Source organism: Pleurodeles waltl, chromosome 1_2, assembly GCF_031143425.1.
Source record: "Pleurodeles waltl isolate 20211129_DDA chromosome 1_2, aPleWal1.hap1.20221129, whole genome shotgun sequence".
NCBI classification, from domain to species: domain Eukaryota; kingdom Metazoa; phylum Chordata; class Amphibia; order Caudata; family Salamandridae; genus Pleurodeles; species Pleurodeles waltl.
In genome coordinates, this window is record NC_090437.1 from 432,698,295 (window position 1) to 432,723,593 (window position 25,299).

Below are 25,299 nucleotides of genomic sequence, written 5' to 3' on the forward strand. Positions count from 1 at the left end.
CCAGTCCTGTCAATTACTGTCTGGAAAGATTGGGGGTGATCTGTCTAGGGGGTCTGAGAAAAAGGAGGAGGTCACAAAACTTTTTTTTCTCAATTCATTTTCTTATAGGGAACAGCCATAGGGTCGAAACTACTGGATGGAATTTCACCAAATGTGGCAGAAAGGTAGGTTCTGGTCCAGAAAGGGACCTTTTTATGCTTTGGTGTGAATCTGTTCAGTGTTTCCTGGCAATTACCTGGAGAAAAACATGTGCATATAAAGTGACCCGGATCCATCACGACTCCAACGCGGACCATCGCAAATTCGCAAGTCACACGAAGCAGTTTGTTTGGCTGGCTGCAAGCTGTTCATAAAGTTGTGTCCACCATTTTGTCGACTGGCATTAGTCTTTGGGGATGGATTTTCAGTGACAAATGGATAGAAGGGGTCAGGATGGGCGTTCTCTGAATCCATGGGTATAACAGATGGGTTTGTGAGGGACCTATTATGTTTTTAAAAAGATTAAAACACCTTTTTTGATGATCATGGGTTTGCAACTCCATTGCGGCACTCAGCGCTGCCCCATGTAACGTTGCAATGGTGTCACAAATCCTGCTGACAAAAGAAAAAATATATACATATTCATGTACTCACTGTAACACACACTGTCAGACCCACTCAGACACTCATTCTGCCAATCGCAGACTGACCCTGACCATCACGCTCCCAATCACAGACCCACTTTGACAGTGTAGCACCGACTCACAGACCTACACAGGCACTCAGACATGCACTTACAAACTGACTCAGATACCTTTTTACAGACCTGGTCACACCCATGCACATATTCACAGAGCTAATGACACTTATACATTCACTCTTAGACCCACTCACACCCTTAAGCAGCCACTCACAGACCCAGTGATACTCATACACCCACTCAGAGATGCACTCATATACTGTCACACCTACTCACAGACCCACTCATACACTCATGCACCCACGTACATACCCACTTAGACAATCAAATACCCACTCACATGCCCAATCATGCAATAATGCACTCACTTCCATACCCACTCAAAGACTCAAACACCAATTCAATCCAAGTTATACTCATTGACAAGCCAACTCAGACACACACTAACAGAATCACTCAGACACTCACAGACCCAATTAAATATTCACCCATCACCTGACAGACCCACTCACACTAACATAACCATTCACACACCCAGTCACACACTTATTCACTCACAGATAGACCAGTTACTCACTCATGCACCCACTCACAGGCCTACTGATATACTCAGTCACAGATCCAGTGTGTTGGAGAGTGGAGTAATGGGAAGGTCAGGTGATTACCTACACTTAGCAATAGGCCACAAACCCCCACAAGGTCCAGTCAAGGTCTTAATAAATTAATCTCAGCTCAACCCTTGGTAGCTTGGCGATGAGCAGTTAGGCTTAACGTAGGAGGCAAGCATGCAAAGCATTTAATATCAACAAAACAGTAAATTAGTAAAACACAAAAAAAAAAAAAGCCAACACTAATTTATAAAAACATGCTTTTATTTTTATCTTTCAATGACACAAAAAACGACAAAAATTCAATAAACAGAACCGGAGATATGAATTTTTGAGGATTACATGTTTTCTAGCACATAGAAATCAAAAGCGCCATCTCGACATCTGGTCGCACTCGACTGTGGGTAAAGTTAAGGCCGAACTCGATGGAGCCCTGTTTGGCTACACTAAGTAGGAGGACTTGGTCAAAGTTTTACTTTCAAACTTAAAATAATTTTTGAAAATGTCTCACAGACTGGGAAGAAGTTGCAAGTTAAGGCCGACCTTGTGGGAACCCTAAGCATCGTGGAAGGCCTTGGTCAAGAGTTCTACAATCGGATTTAGATAATGTTTTAGTGACGGAAATCTTTGTCCAGCAAGTAGAAGTTGAAGTTGACCTCACTGGAGTCCTCTTTGGATACCCTGCTATGGAGGCCTTGGCCAAACTTTTACCTTTGGACTTGAAAACTTTTGTGGAGCTTTTCTTCCCCAATGTCAGATGGCCCTCCACAGCAACCCGATTTCGATGAAACATCATCAGATTGCCTCTCCATGAGATGCTGTGGAATCCTGGAAGTTGGGGGCTCTGGAGCCTTTCAGTGACATGAACCTGCCAGTCAGGCCAAGTCATGGTCGACTTTGGCTGAATTGGCTCACAATGTCAGTTCGGTCCACTTCTGGAGCTTTTTTTCAAAGTTGCTCCAAACTTCTGGATCTTCTTTAGGGGTCCATGACTCACCCCCAGGTTCTAAAAGCTCTGAGCTACTCTTTGGGGGGGTTATGACTCCAACTCCGAGAATGCACCTGGTTCAAATCCAAAAATGACCACTGGTCACTGGTCAGCCGGTCAATTTCTGCAGGGCTTGATGCAGGGGACTCTGGCCATCTCTTTTTTACCTGTAGACTACAGGGAGTCCTTTCCTGGAGTAGTAGAAGCCAAAGAAAGTATTTTTCTTGGTGAAGCCCAAGTGTGAAGCTGGTGCAGTCCTTCTAAGTGCAGTCTCCAGGTTCAGGCCAGGGGTCTGGCAGGGCAGTCCTTCTTCTTCTAGTCTTGTTCCAGCAATGATCTGAAGTGGTGTGCAGATCTGCCATATTAATCCTTGCTCCTGGGATGGCAATTAGTGGGGGTTCTCTCCAATCAGGTGCAGGCAACCACCCTCTTTAGGGACCACTTCCTTGAAAGTGTGGCAAATATCAATCCCAGGGAGTAACATTAGCACTAAATCCATGATGGAAAAAATGCAATCATAGAGTTTAGATCCGTCTGAGTCCACCCACTGGTGTGACTACGTTTCCCTTAACACACCCTTTTCTTACACCAATATGCACCCCTCACAGAGCCACATAGACCCTGAAGCACACACTCACAGACTCAGTGACACTCATACACCCACTCACAGATGCACTCAATCACTGACACACATACTCCCAGACTCAGACTCTGAGATACTCTTTCACAGATCCAGTCTTACAGTCATACATTCACTCACAGACCTACCGATACTTATACAACCACTCACAGACCCATGTAGACACTCACATACCCACTCAGACACTCACATACCCATTTACAGACCCATTCTGACACTCAGATACCAACTCACAATATATACAATTATACTTAATTTAAGGTATTGAAGGTATTGAAGAGTAACATTAAAAACATATGAAAAATATGTAGGGTATTGTGCATTGAATTTGTGCTTTTGGTATGCAACAGAGTCACAAGTCAAAAAATGTTGTTAAAAAACCGATTTGCTTTTACACTTAAATGGTGTTTGGGATATTGAGTGGCTAAGAAACACTCTATTGCCCTCAACTGTGAAGTGAACACCATCTCATCTGGATATCCCATCCATGTGAAAGTGGAAATTATTATTGCAGACTAAGCCTATGTTATGGTCTCTGAGGAATGCTGAAACAGTCTTATTAATATGTTTCCTGACTTTGTCTATTTGTGGACAGAATTCAGTTGACCACTTCCATTTCTGCCTTTGGCATATATTAGAGATCACAAAGACAGTGTGAGGGAAAAGGTGAATGAGCTTATAATAAAAGGCACATAGGTCCAGATTTAGAAGGCCTGTGCTGCAAAGTAGTATAGCTAGTGCTTTGCACTGTTACCCTAATTCACTTTAACATGTGAAACATGTAGAACATATATATAATAGACTGTTCTTTACCATTGTGATAATGTTGAAATTAATGGCTATCTCTAATGCACCAAAGCTTACACCACGGTGCATGGCTAGCTGAATATTTGGGTGAATGTTTTCTGTGAAGGAAATGATACCATCCTAGAGACAAGCAATGCTGAGATATTTTTTAATTTACACAGATCTATTACTGCATTGCAAGACATTTGAAAAATGCCAAAGAAAACACAAGACAAAAAAGAAAATGGGGACATTATATTATATACTTGCAAGTCAGAAAAAAGATAGAGAACATGTGGACAATGTTAGTAAAGAGAAAGAAATTGCTGGTAAGAAAACAAAAAACAATTTAAAAAACAGCTTTTCTTGCGCCCCTTAGCACACCCCTAATGCCACCATGTGTGTACCATATTTAAAATATGGTGCACCATGGCGGTAGTTAGGGGACTAGCGTCAGAATTTTTGACACTAGTCCTGCACTTTGCAGGATTAGCATCAAAGATTTTGATGCTAATCTTGCAAAGCACCCGCAGGCCCTTTGTAATCAATAGAAGCCTCCTTTTAAGGCCTGATTTGAGCAGGTGTTAAAAGTGCAGAAACAATTACGCAAAGAAATGTGTTATATTTCTTTGTGCCATTTATAGGCCCACTGTAATAGGGGAACGCCCCTTTTGCATACATTATGCCTAGCACAGGCATAATGTAGTGCAAAGGATTACAAAGTGGCCCAATGCATGCACAGCACTATTTAGCTGCCTTCAACACTAATCTTATAACAGAACTGTAATACAATGTGCTTCAGGAATTCAAGAACTAGTAGACAAATATAGTGGATCTACAACATTTACTCTAAATGCTCAATACGATGGATATGAATTTATTATGGTGATCCTTGGAATTTTAGAAGAAGAAAATGTGTATATTGATGATATATTTGGACTCAATTATACAAGGAACCATGAGTGTGAAGACTGTTCTTTCTCATCTACCACTGAAACCCAATCTGAGCGATTTTTGTACTTAACTCTGCTGAATTCTACAGTTTTTTCTCTTTGAAAAATTAATTAAAAAAGAGTGACCAAAATACGACATGTCCAACATGTAAATCAAATGTATTCTCTAAATTGCATATAGAGAGGAGTGGTAAATACATTAAAGCTATGTTTCAACAATGCAGAGCAGATAGAACAAAATTGGATACCAAGCTTAACATTTTTAAAGCTGGCCAGATATACGTTTCTTTTGGAACATATTGAACTTTGCTATAATCTTCCGTAAATAAGTAAATAACACTTTTGGACATTATACTCTGTATTTGAAGACTGAAAGTGGATGAACATAATGCAACAATAGTAGTCTGCCACTTAAACTAAAATTTCCTTTCAAACTTCCTAATTCTTATTTATTGTTTTTTCAACCGTAAGTTCTAAAAAGGATCAGTAGTATACTATTGAACACAGTCTTGTTTGTATGTGGATCATTACTACTTCAGACATCATTCAGCCTAACAAGGGTGGTGGCTTCAAAAACATGTGAGAAAGTGTTGTGTGCTTAAAATGTATTCTAATACTTTTCAGAAATAATGGGTACACAGTCTTCTCTGTTCATGAATCATCACTGTTTAAGATACCATTCGGCCTATCAAGGGTGGTGTCAACAAAAGCTATGGAAAATTCATATGTGAATGAATTTGTTGTTACTGCCTCTATGAAAAAAATACTTTTGTACAAAGTGTAATAATTAGCAACATGTTTGTATGATCTATACTTTATTTCAGTGCAGTAATTATTATAGGATAAGTAAAATGTATTCAGAAAATTATATTCATTTGAAAAAAATATAGAAACATTAGAAAGGTTATGCATAGTATTGTTAATTTAAATAATGTACTATGTGCGTATGTTTTTTTTTCAAGTCCATATGACTGTTTCCGCACCACTGTTCAGTGATGAGCACACTTCTTTTATAGTGAAAAGGTATAGCATCTGAGAATAGCGCACAAAGGAACATAAAATGTCTACGTAATGTGTGTAATTGCTGTATTAAAAAACAAAAGGTACTTGTGTTTTGTTAATAATAATAGATTTTATATAACAGGTCAGCAAGTTTAACTATGATTTGTCTTCTTTCTCTCTCAATAGAGATGAAACGACACTTTTTAAGCACTAATGAAGGTAAGTAATTAGATGTTGCTTCATTAATATATAATCCATACATATAATTATGCACCCAGTCACTCACCATTATAGTCAATCTTCCGGCCATTTACTCACCCATTCACACCCTCGTGCACTTAGTCACTCACCCATACTTCCACAAATAAACCCTAATACTAATCCATACAGGCACTCATGCACACAGTCACCCACTATAGAGCCACTCAGGCATCTGTCACTCACTCATACATTCAGTCATACACCCTATCACTCACTTATACAGACACTCACACACCCATTCAGTCCCCGATGGAGCCACTCGTGTACTCAGAAACTCACATATACAGGCACTGATGCACCCACTCACTCACACAGACACTCATGCACCCATTTACTCACCTATACAGCCATGTATACACCCAGTCAGTCATCCATATAGTCACTCATGCACCCATTCATTCACCTATTTAGCTACTCAAGCAGCCATTCTCTCACCCATACAGCCATTTATGCACCCAGTCACTCACCCATACAGACATTCATGCACCCAGTCACTCACCCATTCAGCCACTTATGCGTGCAGTCACTCACCCATGCAACCACTCATGCACTGAGTCACACAACCATACACCCACTGTTGCACACAGTCACTCACCTGGACAGCCACTCATGCACCCATTCACTCACCCATACAGCCACCCATGCACCCTGTCACATACTACTACAGCCACTCACACACCCAGTCACTCACCCATTCAGCCACAGATGCACCCAGTCACTTACCCATACAGTCACTCATGTAGCCAGTTACTTGCCCATACACTCACTCATGCAGCCAGTCCCACACCCGTACAGCCACTCATGCACTCAGTCACTCACCCATACACCTGATCATGGAAAAAGTCACTCTCCCATGCTGCCACTCATGCACCCAGACATTAACCCATATGTCCACTCATGCATCCAGTCACTCACTCATACAGCCAGTCATGCAGTCATCCCCCCATGCAGCCATTCACACACCCAGCCACTCATCTATACAGCCACTCATGAAGGCAGTCACACACCCATACAGCTGCTTACACAGCCAGTAACTCAACTATACAACCACATACGCATCCAGTCACACACCCATCAGCCACTTACAAACACAGTCATTGACCTATACAGCCACTCACATACCCAGTCACTCACCCATACACCCACTCACACACCCAGTCACTACCTATGCAGCCCCTCATACAGCCAGTCATGCACTCATACATTCATGCATACAGCCACTCACACAGACACACACTCACCCATACAGCCACTTATGCAGCTAATCACTCACCTACACAGCCACTCATGCATTCAGTCGCTCATCCATATAGCCACACACACACACAGTATCTCATCCATACACCCACTCACGCATCCAGTCACTCACCTATACAGACATTCATGCACCCAGTTACTCACCCATACAGCCACTCACAAATCCAGTGGCTGTACTCACCCATACAGCCACTCACAAATCCAGTCATTCACCCATGCAGTCACTCACACACCCAGTCACTCATCCATGCAGAAACTCTTGTAGCCAGTCACTCACCTATACAGCCACTCATGCAACCCATCAGTCACCCTTTCAGCCACTCATGCAGCCAGTCACCCACACAGCCATTCACATTCCCAGTCACTCATGCGTACAGCCACTCACACACCCAGTCACTCACCCATTCATCAACTTGTACACCCATTCACTCACCCATGCAGACACTCATGTAGCCAGTCATTGACCTTCACAACCAGTCACCTATACAGCCACTCAAGCAGCCATTCTCACACCCGTAAGCCAGTCATGCACCCAGACACTCACCAATACAGCCACTCGCAGACACTCACTCATCCATACAGCCACTCACACACATAGTCACTCATGCATACAGCCACTCACTTATACAGTCACTCAACCATACACCCATACACATAGATAGTCACTCACCCATACGGCCACTTATACACCCAGTCATTCACCCATACAGCCACCCATGCACCCAGTCACTCACCTGTACAGCCGCTCATGCATCCAGTAATTCACCCATAAAACCACACACACAGCCACTCACCCATAGACTCACTCACACACATAGACACTCAAACATACAGCCACTCACACAGCCAGTCACCCACCCATTCACCCACTCACACATCCAGTCACTGAGCCATAATCCAGTCTTGCATCCAGTCACTCACCAATACAGCTACTTATGCATCCAGCCACTCAGCCATTCAGTCACTCATGCACCCAGTCACTCACCTCTACAGCCACTCCCACACCCATACAGCCATTCACATAGCCAGTCAAGTACACAAACAGCCACTCATGCACTGTCACCCGCTCATATATGAATTCACACACCCAGTCACTCAGCCATGCAGCCACCCATGCAGCCAGTAACACATCCAAACAGCCACTCATGCACCCAGTCACTCACCCATACAGGCACTTACACACCAAGTCACTCATCCATACAGTCACTCACACAACTAGTCACTCACCCATACTCCCACTCATGCATCAAGTCACTTACCCATACAACCACTTACACACCCAGTCACTCTCCCATTCACCCAGTCACATAGTCAGTCACTCACCTATACAGACACTGATTCACCCATTCACTTACCTATGTAAAAAGTGACATAGCCAGTCATTCACACATAAACCACGGATGCAACCACTTTTCTTTTTTTAAGCAAATAGGGTTGTTCTAAAAAGAACTGTTTGTTTTTTTCATGGTTTTTCCAAACTTTAAAAAATTTGTTTTGTATTTTCAAACACTTTTTTCGGGGTGTTTTTTCTATTTTTTGCAAAACGGAAACTTAAAATCCAGTGCTAGAGAACTAACAGCAGTATACTTTCTGGAACTCAAAAATGAAAATAAAAAATGAACACTTATGGTTTTGGTGATGTAAGCAATGGTTGCAGTACGCTGCTCTCCAGAAAGTAATATGGCTTGACATTTCCAACAGTGTTGACAAGTGCTGAAAATTCAGACGCAGTCGCTGATGGTGCAGTTGGAAGCACAGCTTGAGAATATAGTCCAGCTTGTGAGTCTATGTTCCTTCTTTTACATCCCTTTGTTGCTGTGCACGTGTAAGACATTTAGGGGGTGATTCCGAGACTGGCGGGCGGCGGAGGCCGCCCGCCAGTCTACCCCCGACAAAATACCGCTCCGCGGTCGCAAGACCGCGGAGGGTATTTTGAGATTTGCCCTGGGCTGGCGGGCGGCCGCCAAAAGGCCGCCCGCCAGCCCAGGGCAAATCTACCTTCCCACGAGGACGCCGGCTCCGAATGGAGCCGGCGTAGTGGGAAGGTGCGACGGGTGCTGTTGCACCCGTCGCGTATTTCAGTGTCTGCTTTGCAGACACTGAAATACTTTGTGGGGTCCTCTTACGGGGGCCCCTGCAGTGCTCATGCCATTGGCATGGGCACTGCAGGGGCCCCCAGGGGCCCCGTGGCACCCCCTACCGCCATCCTGTTCCTGGCGGGAGACCCGCCAGGAACAGGATGGCAGTAGGGGGTGTCAGAATCCCCATGGCTGCGGAGCACGCTCCGCAGCCATGGAGGATTCTCCCGAGCAGCGGAAAGTCGGCGGGAGACCGCCGACTTTCCGTTTCTGACCGCGGCTGAACCGCCGCGGTCAGAATGCTCGACGGGGCACCGCCAGGCTGTTGGCGGTGCTCCCGTGGTCGGTGACCCTGGCGGTCACCGGCCGCCAGGGTCAGAATGACCCCCTTACTGCTCATGGTTTGCAGATGCTTAATTATCGATGAAGTTCTACATGAGTATTTCCGCAGGGATCCCTGAGACAGAATTTTTGTAGCAGATGGTGCAAGCGACTTTTCTGATATTTACCTTCTTCGCCCCTTCTGATATTGAGTAAAAAGTCCTCTCAATACTCTCTTTTTCCTAGCAGGTTGTTCCTCATTTGAGTGGTCATTATAATCATCTTGATTTGGAGGAGCTGGTGTTACCATGATCTTCTCTCCTTTAAATAGAAAGACTCCAAAAAAAAAGAAGACAAGTGGTGCAGAAAAACAGGTTTGCCCTATGCTTACTCTGTCAAAGTATGACTAAAAATGGATGTGGATTTCTTCTGCAAGTAATGGAAAGGTGCTCAACCAATAAAATAATTTTTTGTATGGGTTGCATGGCATTGCAGCGTCATCACGTACATGCAGATCCTCTGTTGTGGTTTTGAAAAAAGTAATTCAAAATTATTCTAATAGTTATCTGTGTGGTCTTACACACCTTTTTCCATGTAAATAGAAAACCTCTGAGTTCAAATAACATATTAAGGTTGCATTTATGTACAATTTCATCATGTTAATATAACAGCGAAGTTGTGCAACACCAGAAGTTCGTCACGGAAGGAATTGTATATGCAGCGCGATTCCCCCCAAAGTATTACAGTGATCTGCTAACTCAATATACTATAAAAAAATATGTGTTTCAACATGATAGAAAAACTTACGATTGTAATTAGAAGTCAAGAAATAGTTATACATATATTTAAACAGTGTTTAAAATGTAGATTTTCCTAGTAAATTATGACTGAAAGTCTTAATTTTATTAAAGACACGGAGGCGAATATTATGCGTTCTTTTCTTACTTTATTTCCAATAGCAGCAGTCAAGAAACTACAGCTCCCAACAGGGTTAGCAACAGGCTAACCAATGGGAGTAAAACAAGAACCAATGATGGACCAATCAGCTGAGGCCATAACCATAGAGTGTACACTTGACTGCAAACAGCCCTCTTTTCTTGAACGGGCAAGTCAGAAAGAATCATAAAACAAAGGATAAATAAGTCCCACAATCGCCAAAGCCAAGGAAACGGAACAAACTTCTTGAACCACAGCAATAAACCGAGAGTACGATGGGATAAGATGATGATCTTGAGAAGGTTGTGATGACACATCTCATGGGTTCTTCTTGAAAGAGGCGAGGATGGAGCCAGCAGCGTTATCCGGAAGCTGGAGGCAATGCAGGAGTCGCTGGGAGGGAAAGAGAAAGTACTTTTTAAAAAGTACAGTGGTGGGATAATATTCGCCTCTGTGTCTTTAATAAAATTAAGACTTTCCGTCATAAATTACTAGGAAAATCTACATTTTATGACAAGACCGGAGGCTCTATTATGCGAGTTTAAAGCTTATCAATAACTACTGAAGAAGCAGTTCTAACAGGTTTACAATAGAAAGTTTTGAAAACATTATCATTAGACCAATCTGCCGACCTGAGAATGTCCTCCAAACTAGATCCCAAAGCGAACGCTTTAGAGGCCATGGCCCCCCTGGAGGAGTGGGCTCCGAAAATAGAAGTGTTAATTCCCGCTAGGTACATAATCAATTTGACCCAATGAGCTAGGGTTGCGGAAGTCACTGGATTGTGAGGTTTGCAAAAGGAAATCAACAGTTGATTAGAGGAGGACGTTCTCAGGTTAACAGTTCTTTTTTCGTATTCTTTTAAACAAAGGCCCACACATAATTTTGGTTTATCAGGGAAAAAAGGGTAGTATACCGAATGTAAATTAGTTTTGGTGCGTTTAGCAATGTGAAATAAAACACCTGAAGGTAGGAACTGACGAGCAGACACATCTAGGGACTTAACATCAGAAACTCTTTTGATAGAAATTAGGCACAGAAGCATAGTGAGTTTGGCAGAAAGCATTTTCAAGGAAAGACTTGGGTTGTCTGGCCAAGAAAGTAGTAGATTCAGAACCAATGAAACATCCCAAAGATGGGAGTATTTGTCAGTAGGAGGTTTCAATAGCTTGACTCCTTTTAAAAGGCGACAAATTAAGGGGTGGATCCCGATAGGTTTGCCATCGATATTAGAATGGTTCATAGAAATAGCGGATCTGTAAAGATTTATTGTACGATATGATTTACCCAGACCCGCCTGGGCAGCTAGAAAATTAATAATTAGGTTTAGATCTGCTGAAAAGGGATCAGCACATTTTCCCACACACCAGCTTGACCAAAGAGACCAAGCTGATCTGTAGGCTCGCCTTGTGCCAGATGCCCATGCATTGTTGATGAGCTCTGAAGCTTCTGACGAAATAGGGAAGGACCGTTGGGTAGACCGGAAATGTACCAGGCTGATAGGATTAACGATTTGTTGAGAACCAGATTGTGGGGTCGTCCGAGAGGGTCTAGGAGGAGAGACGGAAATGAGGGGAGTAAGATTGGAAAATCTACTGTAAGTTCGAGGAGGGGTGGAAACCAAACTTGAGATTGCCAGAAGGTGACTAGCAGGACAAGGGATGTCTTTTGACGTCTGACTTGATTTAGTACTCTGTTGATTAGAATAAAAGGAGGGAAAGCGTAATTGAGGGTTCTGGACCAATCCTGGAGAAAGGCGTCTGTAGCTAAGGCCAACGGATCTGGGCGCCAACTGAAGAAACGAGGAAGTTGAGAGTTGAGTCTGGACGCAAAGAGATATACCTGAAAAGGGCCCCATTTTCCTTCTATTTGGCGAAAGACAGAGTGGTGTAATTTCCAATCGCTCGAATCCGAGATATGGCGGGAATGCCAGTCTGCATTGGAGTTCAAAGAACCTGGGAGATATTCGGCAAGAAGAGAGAATTTGTGGGACAGACAAAACTCCCAGAGGTTCTTGGCCAGAAGAGCAAGGGGTCTGGACCTGGTGCCTCCCAGATGGTTTATGTAACGAACCGCGGATATGTTGTCCATGCGGAGCAGGATGGAGCAACTTGCTCTGTTTTTCGTAAAATTTCTGATCGCAAAGGAGCCTGCAAGAAACTCTAAACAATTTATGTGCAATCTGGAATCCTCTGCGGACCATATACCGCCAGTCGATATTGAGCCACAACAGGCGCCCCAACCTGTGAGACTTGCATCTGATTCTAACACAAGATCGGGCACAGAGGGGAAGATGGATCTGCTGTTCCAAGCCTCTAAATGGGATATCCACCATTGGATTTCGATTTGGGATTCTTGGTCTAGAGACACGAGGTCGGAGAAAGCCAAACCTCAACGAAGATGTAGAATCTTGAGACGCTGGAGGGCACGGTAATGAAGGGGACCTGGGAAGATGGCCTGGATGGAAGAGGTAAGAAGGCCGACGACTCTTGCTAGAGTTCTGAGGGAGATGGAGTCTTTTTGGAGAGTTAAAATCAACTCTTTTTTGATTGCGGAAACCTTGGCACGGGGAAGGAGCAGAGATGCCAAAACCGAATCTATTTGGAAGCCTAGAAACTCTATTTGTTGCGAAGGAACCACCATAGACTTTTCGTGATTTATGAGGAAACCGAGCTCTGCAAGGAGAGTAGATGTTATCTGCAGTTGAGTCAGAAAAGAGGATTTGCTTTGATGCATAATTAGAATATCGTCGAGGTAGATAATGAGTCTGAAGCCCAGAGATCGCAGGTAGGTTACAACCGGTTTTAAGAGTTTCGTGAAACACCACAGAGCTGACGAGAGGCCGAAAGGAAGGGAGGAAAATTGATAAGTTTTCGAATTCCAAAGAAATTGCAAATATTTTCTGTGAGAAGGATGGATCGGAATGGTCAGATATGCATCTTGTAGATCCAGTCTGACTAGCCAATCGCCTTGGAGTAAAATATCCATGAGATGAATAATAGTCTCCATCTTGAAGTGTCGATAGACTACAAACTGATTTAAGGATTTTAGATTGATTACTGGTCTTAGTTTTTTGTTCTTTTTGTGGACGAGAAAGATAGAGCTGATGAAACCGGAAGAGTCCGGGATGCAATCTTGGATGGCATCTTTTTCTAATAGGGATTGGATTTCCGAATAAATTAGAGATGACATTTCGAGAGAGAACCTTGGAAGAGGAGGGGGACCTGATTGGTAAGGAGGAGAAAGAAGTTCGATGCGATAACCCTGGATAGTGGAAAGCACCCATGGATCTGAAGAAATTGACTTCCATTTTTGAATATGGGTATTGGACGATCTGGAGAGGCGCTGGCCGTGATTGCGGAAACCCGTGGATCTTTGAGGATAGAAGTCGGGCTTGAACTCTTGCTTGTAGTAATTGGGGGGGTTGGAATATCCTCTGGAGCCTTGATTTCTATATGGGCGGCCGGTAAAGCGACTCCTACCTCTACCGGCCTGGGAAAAAACACGCTGGTTGAAAACTTTCTTTAGGGATTGTTGAGCTTTGTCTACAGATGAAAAAGTCAAAACGAAACAACTACGATCCTTGATGAACGAGTCCCCGAATAGTTTACCATCGGCCTGAATGCCGGGATCTCTGGTAGCCAGGTTAGCCAATTTAGGGTCCATTCTGAGGAGGAGACCCTTACGTCTCTCATGGATGATTGCTGAGATAGCATTGCCCAAAAGGCAAAAGGCTCTTTGGGTCCAAAGGGAAAGGTCCAAAGGGTCGATAGGGGAGTCCTCCAATCTGGCCGATTCGGCTAAGTCAAATATTCTTGCTAGAGGACCGACCACGTCCAGGAGTTTATCTTGGCACGTAGTCCAGGCTTTGTCTACCCCTTTACGGGGATCTTTGCCGTATTTCGTAAAAAATGTGATGAGGGACTCATCAATGGCTGGGGTTACAGTAATGTTAGAGTCCAAAGATGGTCTAGGACACTCGGATTTTAGTTTGGAGCGCGTCTGTTTGTCCAAAGGAAGACGTAGACGAGAAGAAATATATTCAGCTACGTGGTCCAAAGGGAGCCACTCCGTGGAATTAGGATGGTGAATGAGGGACGGGTCGAACATGGGAACACCCTCTGAGTCAACGACACTGGTCGAAGGGTCACTAGAAGCAAATTTGATACGTTTGGGGGGAGGAGAGGAAGGGGAAAACATATCATCGGGATTATCTGACAGAGATAATTCGTCCATGTCCTCATCATCTGTGTCTAAAATTTTTGAAATAACAATCTTTTTAGGCGCTGTAATATGTTTCGTTTTTGATTTACATTTTAATTGTGAGGTCGGCTTTTTGGCCGAATTCCCCTCCTTAGAAGGAGGCCTGGGAGGAACCAAGTCCTCAGTCTGGTGTGAGGCAAGCTCACTCTCTGTCTGTGCGCCTTTTGTTATTTTAAAAGTTGAATTTATTTTCCGTTTTCTGCCTTCCCCCACAGAATGGGCCATAGAATTGGACACCATGGACATTACTGAACTCTCAATGTTTTTAGACATTGTAACCATAAATGCCTTTAAAGCATTTTTCACTGAGGATTGTATAAATTTGTTTAAATCCTGTTTGAAGGAATCCTCGTTCTCCTCAGAGTCAGAACTTAAAGGTGAAGTATCAGGATTCATAATGTTCTGTAAGCAGGGACGATGAATAGTGGAATAAGGCAGCAAAAAGCAGTTGAAAAATACTTGGTTAAAGTACTGGGAAGCTAGGGGTTAAGGAGAGAGCAACACGCTCTCTGGTGTATGCCAAGGCTCCTCCCTTAGGGCGGGAACGTGAGGGAGGGTCAGAGGTGCCAAGCAACGCGTCGGGAGAAAAAAGGAGGACGGACCGACAGGAATTTGTAAAGAGCCGGCGCTCTGAGACAGCTGCTTCCGAAGCCACTGAGCGCGCAGGTACAGAAATGCCTCGTCTGTCAGACGCGCGAGTTTGAAAGCGCGCTGACAGAACGAGGCGAACACGGGGCTGATAGAACGCGCGGCGGTTAACGCACGCGCCGGGGAAAACGGCAGCCTGAAGGAAGGGAGGGGTGGAGGGGGGAAAGAGAATAAAAAATGACGCGAAGCGGCAAAGAAGGCGACCACCTAATACATAGACAGAACAATTACTTCCGAAAACGTTATTCTTAATAAAACATTTAAGTAAACAAATAAGTAGACGGAAGACCAAAAGAGTGTACTTATCTTGACTGCGAGCAGCAAGAAAAGAGTGCTGTTTGCGGTCAAGTGTACACTCTATGGTTATGGCCTCAGCTGATTGGTCCATCATTGGTTCTTGTTTTACTCCCATTGGTTAGCCTGTTGCTAACCCTGTTGGGAGCTGTAGTTTCTTGACTGCTGCTATTGGAAATAAAGTAAGAAAAGAACGCATAATAGAGCCTCCGGTCTTGTCATAAAATTCGATCTATTTGCGTCTGAAATTACATCACTGATGACATCATCCAAATAAAACCCACACTCCTCCATTGATACCACTAAACCAACAATTGTGATCCACTTACACAATTACTCATATAATCAATTATACCCCATAACACTACTGACAAACATTCACTTACTTACTTACTCATGAGGTCATACCAACATCTAAAACAATAATTTACTCACTATACATAACTGAGATACCTAATCATAAACATACACAGCTCCACAGATACCCAGTTATATACCAATAAATCCACTCGGATACAAAATTATGCACCTGTTCAACCATCGATAAAAACAAGTAATATACCCATAAAGTCATCAATATACATACTCACTTACCGATACAAACAGCCACACACTCACACACAAACAACTATTGGGTCACACTTACAACCACTTGCTGAGATACTGGGAGTTACACACAAAATAACTCTGTTGTCTGACAACTATCAGAGCCAGTTGTTCATTTGTATGTACAGTGACAAACCCAGTAAGTTACCCATGCACACACTAACTCCGCAACTCACTTATTGAAAAAGCTACTTACACCTCCACTTACAATCACATACACTCACTTATACAGCCTCCTACTTATCTAAGAATTTTTTCATCAACTCACTTACTCAGTCACACAGGAACTAACTCATCGACTTAGTCATCTATACAATGAAAGTACTAACACACCCACTCTTTCTCCTATGCAGCCAGTTGTACACACATTTATGTAGGAATAAATACAGTAACATACCCAGCTATGCATACTTCCGTTGATTTTCCATACAGTTACTGGCACATCCACATACTTATGTATAACACCTCTGAAACAACCACACATGCACCCTGTGACTAACTTAGTCACCCACTTACTTACTGATACAGTCACAGCCACATTCTGTCAAGCACAGATACATTCACACATGCACTCACTGCGATGAAAAGGCACTGATATATCAACTCATACATTCACACAAGCACTTAAACTCAATAGATAAAACCACTTACTCTCAGACATCCATACAAGCATATACACTCAGAGAATAAAAACGCTAACATTAACTGGATGATGTCATCAGTGATGTAATTTCAGATGTCATCAGTGATGTCACTGACCATGTCATGACTGATGTAATATGTGAGGTCATAAGCAGTGCATTATTGGGGCGCAAGTTATAGTTAGCTAAGGTAACTATAACTGCTGAATTTCTATGGTTTTCTACATTTAAAACTGTAACCTTTTCTTTTTCAGTGAATATATATATATATATATATATATATATATATGTTTATTTTCACTGGAAAAAACAAAGGTTACAGGAACATTATAGTTAGGATCTGAATTTACAGGTACAAAACCGTAGAAATTCAGCAGTTATACCTAGAGTTATTTCAAGGAACTACAACTCATGCCCTAAAGTAACTATAACTTGTGCTCTCGCCGTGGCCATTTTTATTCTTTAATAATTTGAGTGGTAATATTTCATTTATATTTTTAATGATGTTATAGAAGTAGTCATGAGTGCACTAATATCTGGGGTAATTAGCAGTGCATGGTGGGTGCGCAAGTTATAGTTACCTGAGAGCACGGATTTTAGTTAGCTGGAAAAATTCTAACTATAACTGCTGACTTTCTACTGGTTTGTATGAGTAAATTCAGATCTCAACCATAACAGCCCTGTAACTTTTATTTTTTTAGTAAATTACTATGGTTTTTTAAAATTCTATTCACTAATTATAACCTTCCTGTAACCTTTGTTTTTTTCAGTGAATTTCTACAGTTTTATTAATGTAAAGTCATTTTTTTTTTCTATATGTTAATCCAATCACAAAGGCTGTGCGTGGCAGCGGTTGGCCCTACAGCCAACCCCTATAACCAACCAATCTGGTGCTATGCATGGCCTTTGGCCATGTGAAATGGGGGCTGGCTTCAGGGCCTGGCCTGTTGCCAGTCCCTGCAGCCAAATCCTAAAACAACCCAACCTTGCACGGCCCCCTTACCCTGGCTAATCTTGGCCCCAGGGACCCCTTCTCCGAGGGCCCAGCCTAAGTATTTAGGGGCCTATTTAAGAGCCCCTAGCGCCAGTCTAACAACACATTTTTTACTCTAATGTGGTGTTAGAAGGTCGAAAATACTGCACCATATTTACAAAGTGGCACAATGCATGCATTGCTCCACTTTGTAACCCTTTGTCTTACATAATGCCTGCGCCAGGCATAATGTACAAGTTACAAATTGGGTCTTTGGTTGGCAGTCAGGTTACTCCCTGTCCAAGCAAGGACCCTCACTCTAGTCAGAGTAAAGGAGAATCACACTCAGTTAACCCCCACTCACTCCCTTTGTAGCTTGGCATGAGCAGGCAGGATTAACTTCAGAAGCAATACGTAAAGCATTTTGTACCAACACACAGAGTAATACAGTGAAAACACAATAAAATGGACACCAACTGGTTTAGAAAAATAGGTAATATTTATCTAAATCAAAAAAAAAAAACAACAAGAATCCAAAATACACAAGTTAAAATATGAATTTTTAAAAGAATAAGGGGGTCATTATGACCCCTGTGGTGAATGGAAATGTGGCAGTAGTACCGCCAACAGGCTGGCGGTACATACTGCCACATTATGAGAATGGCGGTATTAATGTCAATCTCCAGCCTGGCAACCGGCACAGTACCGCCTCTGGAATTATGAGCCTGTCTACCACCATGGTTTTCGTGGTGTTAGCAATGCCATGAAAACCATGGCTGTAGTCCCTACCAGTGACAGGGAATTCTTTCCCTGTCACTGGTAGACAGCTCTCCTACCCCCCAACACACACCTGACATACCCACCCCCTCCATCCAAACTCCCCCACCCCCTCCGATCATCATCCCCCCCATACATGCACACACTCGCAGACATGTACCACACATACACCCAATCACTCACATTGGCATACACGCATTCGTACACACATACTTCCAGACATGCTTACACACATTCTTACACACAATCACACTGACATGCAGACACGCACTCACTTCACCATTCTTACACACATTCAATCACACGCATACAACCACGCAAACAACACAACACACACAGATATATTCACACACACACTCACACATTCATGCACACAACCAGACACACACACACACAACTACCCCCCAACCCCTGCCCCTGTCAGAAGCCTGACTTACCTTTGTTGAGGAGGTCTTCCGACAGGGAATGGGAAGGGGCACTGCTACCGCCAGCAGCACCCGACAGCAGAACACTGCCAGGCCGTATCAAAGGTCATGATACGGCTGGTGGTGTTCAACTGGCATGGTGGTGCTGGTGGTAGCGATGACAGCTTTCCGCTGTCTGCCAGCATGATCACTGCTGGATTTCCACCCTTCTTATGGAAGAAGTCCAGTAGTGATCATAATATGGCGAACGGATGGTAGCTGCAGTGACGGTATTTTGGCGACTGTCACTGCGGCAGTAGGTGGTTTTTACCCCCAATGTCAAAATGAGGACCTACGTGTCTTACTCCATGGAAAACAAAAGAAATGATGATTTTGCACAAAGTACCTGGTTAGCATAAAAAATAAAGCTGCACGGGCGAGCGAGCGTCTGAAAAGGCAGCGATGCGTCGATTCTTTCCTCGCAAGGGAGGCCGTGCATCATTTCTTCTACGGTCGGGTCGGCGATGTGTCATTTTTCTCCCTCGCAAGAGAGCGATGCATTGAATTACTGATGGGGCACCTCGGATCCGTGCAGAGTCGGGTTGACTTTGACACCCAGGAACGATGAATGGACAATCCTGTCACACGGTGTTAGAAAACCGTGCTGCATGGGACTTGCTTCGTTATCAGCAGCCGCAAGCAGGTGTTGCGCATTGTTTCTCCAGCTGCGATGCGTCAATTTCCCAGCTGCAATGCAGGAGGAGCATAGATTTTAACTGCGAAGTAGGCATCGCTTTGTTTATCAGCCACGTTGCAGATGGTGCGTCCAAAAAAATAGCATTTCTGTGCATGGATTTTCAGCTCTTCTCTGTCAACTTCACCTTTCAAGGACCAAGGACTGGATAGGGCAACACTTGGCAGGGCAGGAGTCTCAGCAGAGAGTCCAGATGGCACTGAGAATTCAAAACAGGAGGCAAGCTCAGACCAAGCCCTTGGAGATTCTTCACAAGCAGGAATGCACAACAAAGTCCAGTCTTTGTCCCCTTTCGCAGGCAGAAGCAGCAACTGCAGGATAGCCCAACAAAGCATGGTCACAGGCAGGGGCAGCACTTCTCCTCAGCTCTTCAGCGCTTCTCCTTGACAGAGGTTCCTCTTGGTTCCAGAAGTGATCTAAAAGCCTCGGGTTTTGGGTCCAATACTTACACCCCTTTCTGCCTTTGAAGTTGGAAAACTTCAAAGGAAAGTCTCTGTTGTTCACAAGACCCTGCCTTGTCCAGGCCTGAGCCGAGACACACACCAGCGGGTTGGAGACTGCATTGTGAGAGGGCAGGCACAGCCCATTCAATTGTAAGTGACCACTCCTCCCTGCACTCTAGTACAGATGGCTCATCAGGATATGCAGGCTACTCCCAAGCTACTTTTGTCTCACTATCTAGAGGGGATTCTCAAATAGCCCAGCTGCCAAACTGACCCAGACTGGCAATCCACAAACAGGCAGAGTCCCAGAATGGATTTAGCAAGAAAATGCCTGCTTTCTAAAAGTGGCATTTTCAAACTAACAATCTAAAAATCACCTTCACTAAAATATGTATTTTTAAATTGTGAGTTCAGCGACCCACATTTCTATCTGTTCTCAAAGGTAATCTGCATTTTAATAATATTTAAATAATATTTAAAGGCAGCTCCCATGATAACCTATGAGAGAGATAGGTCTTGCAACAGTGAAGACTGAATTTAGCAGTATTTCACTTTTAGGACATGTAACACACATCAGTACATTTCCCACCTTTAGCGTACAATACACGCTGCCCATTGGGCTACCTAGGGCCAATCTATGGGTTGCCTTACATGTATAAAAAGGGAAGGTTTAGTCTTGGCAAGTGGGTAAGCTTGCCAAGTCGAATTGTCAGTTTAAAACTTCACACACGGACACTGCAGTGGCAGGTCTGAGCCATGTTTACAGGGCTACTAATGTGGGTGGCACAACCAGTACTGCAGGCCACCAGTAGCATTTGATTTATAGGCCCTGGGCAGATCTTGTTTACTCTACTAGGGACTTAACAGTAAATCAAATATGTCAATCATGGATAGTCAATTACACATACATTTTACATAAGCGTACTTGCACTTTAGCACTGGTTAGCAGTGGTAAAGTGCCTAGAGTATCAAAAACAGCAAAAACAGTCTAGCACACATCAACAATCTGGGAAGCAGAGGCAAAAGGTTAGGGGAGACCACACCAAGAATGCCAAGTCTAACAGTATGCAAAGGGGGTGTTCCTCCATTGGTGGGGGAGGGGGGTAAAAAAATGGCACAAAGAAATCTGACAGATTTATTTGCATCATTTGTTTTAGAAATTGTAATGCCTGCTCACAGCAGGTGTTAAAACGAGGCACACCATTGATTACAATGGGCCTCAATGAGCTTTGCAGGATTAGCTTAAAAAATGTTGACGCTAATCCTGCAAATCTCTAAACTAGCATAAAAAATGTTGACGGTAGTCACCTAACTACCTCCATAGTGTGCCGTATTTTAAGTATGGCGCACACATGGTGACATTAGGGGGGCGCTAAGGGGCGCAAGAAAACTGGTGTTGCACTGTGTGCAACTCCACTGTTCTTAAATATGGCCCCTATTCTTTTTTAGGGGACAGGGCTGAGTGGCCCCCCTCCCTAGGCCGATCTTACACTCAGGGACCCCATCCCCTGGGGTGCGGCCTAATTTCTTTGTTTTGGGGGTGAACGAGTGCAGCTTGGACCCCTGCACAGGACCGATCTTGGCCCCGGGGACCTCATTCCCTGGGGCACTGCCTATTTATTTTTTGGGGGGTACATGGCCCCCACCACAGGGCCAATCTCAGCCCCAGGGACTCCATCTCCCAGGGTACTGTCTAATGTTTTATTTTATCAGGGGAGGAGGGTCGCAAAGCCCCCCTACACAGGGCAGATTTCAGCCCTGGGGACCTCATTTTTTGGGGAGGGAGGCTACATGGCCCCCTCCAGCCCTGGAGACCCCATATCCTGGGGCACAGCCCAATTTCTTACTTTTTATTTTAGGGGGAGGAGGGCCTCATGTCCCCCTCTCCACAGGGCCAGATCTCATCCCCGGGGACCCAATCCCCTGTGGCCCAGCCATGATGTTGGGGACAGTGAGGGAACCTAAAGGTCCCCACTATCCTAACTGGCTCCCTACCTCCTGTGGGACCCAGCATTGCTGTCACAGAGAGGGAGCTGCTACAACAGCTCTCTCTGTGTGAGAGCAGTTTCCTCTAGCTGCCTGCCTGCATCCCTGCGGTGGATTGAGATGGTCTATACAGGGACTCTGCAAAACAAAGGGCTCAGATTAACAACTGTGTTATCACTAAGAAACACAACCAGCAATTGAAGCTTTAGCAGCACATCTGTGAAACGCTGATTGCATGTTGAAGAGTAGTGGGGAATGGTGTGTGGCAGAATTGATTGAAGACCATGAATGGTGAAGTTTCAAGGTTGAATAAATGTTTGAAAGGGCTGTGAGGACAACATACATTTTGTAGAACTGGTCTGGGGGTGATGGATGGCATAATTGTGCTTCTAGACAAATAAATCAGAAAGCAAAACAAGGAATCATGAAGACTATATTGAGATTTATAGGTTCTATGGTCATTCAAGGATAGCAGCTGAGTTAAGTAGTCTGTGGGGGCTGGCACAATGGTGAGCAGATTCTTCTGGGAAAGAAAGGTAGGGGTTATAGGAGACAGTGAAAAGTGATGGTGGCAAAACTGAATATTTGAGGATTTCAGAGCATTGTACAGGCTGACAGGGTGCTAGCAGTAGATTGAATGCCACATTCAGAAAAGGGATCATGGATTAGTAAAGTGGCAGTGATAACAAGCAAAGGAAAATCCAATAGGATATTTTTAGAGAGTCAGCTGAGGACCTCAGAGGGCAAACAGTGTTGGCACTGAAATATAACAATGAGGGAAGAGATCTTTCCACTAGTAAAGAGGCTCTGACTTCAGACAAAAAAAAGATGTCTGATGATGTGAGGGCTGGATCAAATGATTTAGTGTTGATAGAGTCGTTGGAACAGCTCTTGTATTTCCTGAAGTGTCAGCAGAATTCACAAAGAGATAGAGGGCCAGCAGAGGACTGTAAAATCTAGTAGCTAGAGCTGTATGAGAAGGGTCTGAAACATTTTGAGGTCTGTGTATAAAAGAGGATTTTACCTACATATTCTGAGCATTAGCGGTAGTAATCAAGGAAATAGTGAGATGTTGATAGGGGCTACGTGAGATCCAGAAGAGAGTGGGTGTTCTGAGTACTGACAGTTAGCATAGCAGACCAAAGCCTTATAGTGCCAATGGGAGTGTGTGAATGCCAGAGAGGGGAATGATCCTCGGACCAGTAGTACAGGTTCTGAATCTGCCAAAGGTATTGTAGCTGAAGAGAGTGGGTGGAGAGAACATAACTGAAGATGATGAGAAAACTGAGGACCATATGAAGGGTAGGGAGCCTGGCAGGATGGATAAATGGGTTCTGAAGCAAAACCTGGTACAGAGGTAATCATAACATTGACAGGATAGTGTGAGGTCCAGAAGAGGAAATTTACCAGCAAGCAGTGGTAAGAGAGTTGGAAAATGTGTCATAGAGATCAAGATGGCTTGTGAATAAAGGGGTTTGAATAGGATTTTGTAAGAGGATGCATAGAAGTATTTGGAATGAACTCGTGAAAATGGGATGGATGTGGATGAAAGTAGTTTGAATGAGTTCTTTGGGTGTTGACTAGGCTGTGCTGAGGCATTGAACTGGACTCTTCAATAAAATAATTTAGACAATGCTGGGAATGTTTGCTGCATGGTATTCAGTTGTTTACTCCTTCTCTGAATGCCTGACTACTTGTGAAGCTGAGATTATGACTTTTTATTTGCCTTGCAATAAAACTAATCTAATATGTGTGGAAAGGGGTATCTCTTCCCCAAAGAGATGCACTTAAGGTACCTTCATAACCAAAATTTGACTACTGTCTATTTTCTGGGTCCCTCACAGAAAGTGGTTGTGGAGGGATGCTGTGTTTTGTGAGTTAGTCTTGACCATATATTTTTCCTCTGTAAATGAACAGTGTGGTGTACTGACCTCACTTGTGTGAAGTTCTGCTTTACTATGCCTCCCAGACACTTGCAGTGACATTTTGCTTATACATTGAGTATGTCTCTGTGGTGGATGAGTAGCAACTGCATTGCAAAAAGATCTCATGTGTGATAAATGTTGAGGTGCTTGGAGCAATGGGATGCCTTTTGGTTGTTTTAACGTGGCACATAATGGAGAGTGGATAAAGCTTACTACTGCAGGTCTAGTTTACTGAGTGCATTCTTTTGGTTAAAGAGTGGAGACCTAGACACTGAAATGAAGGAGGATGGAGAATGGGCGACCTATAAAACTTCAATGAGGTGCTTGCTGCTGTTTAGTTCTTCCTGAGCAGCAGCATTTGCTAGACGGTAGGAGTAAGAGCTTGGTCAGCCTTTTCTAGATAGGGCCTGCTTCTTTATCTGACCTGATGACTGCTTCAGGAAGGCTGATGACAGCCAGGTAGAGAAATCTCACATTTAATTGTGCCCATGTTTTGGACGCTCCTGCTTGCAGCCAGTTGCTACCTGCTGTAAGTGCTATCACGTTCACAAAATCTGTGACTGAGCAACAGCTAGGAAATGAGATTTGAAAGAGAACCACCACAAACATTTCTGAATTCTTAGACAGTGGATCTGTAGGTCACAAAATGGAGGTAACAAATAAAGTATTTTCAGAGGGTTGTATTTGTTGCAATGGTTGTAACAAAGTCAATGAATAAAATATCTCTCTCAGTTTCTTTTTGTTCTACATCTTTGATACTATTTCTTTCTCTGATTAGTAAGAGCATTCCTGCATATCTCAATGAATTTCACTATAATTAGTTATTGTTCAATTTCTGTATTAGTGAAAGATATATTGAGTTGACCATATGGTGGGGATTAGTAGACACATCCAGATTGTTCCCATGTTAAACCTCCTCAGGAAATTGTTCCCTGTCCTGATATAAAGAAGAGGCAGTGCTCATTGATTGTGTTTAGCCTGAAAGATCATCCTCCCCTTAAACATATATATTTTTATTTCTTTGCCAATTCCTGCTTGAGAGAATGAAGAAGCAATGGTCGATTCTGGCATATAGC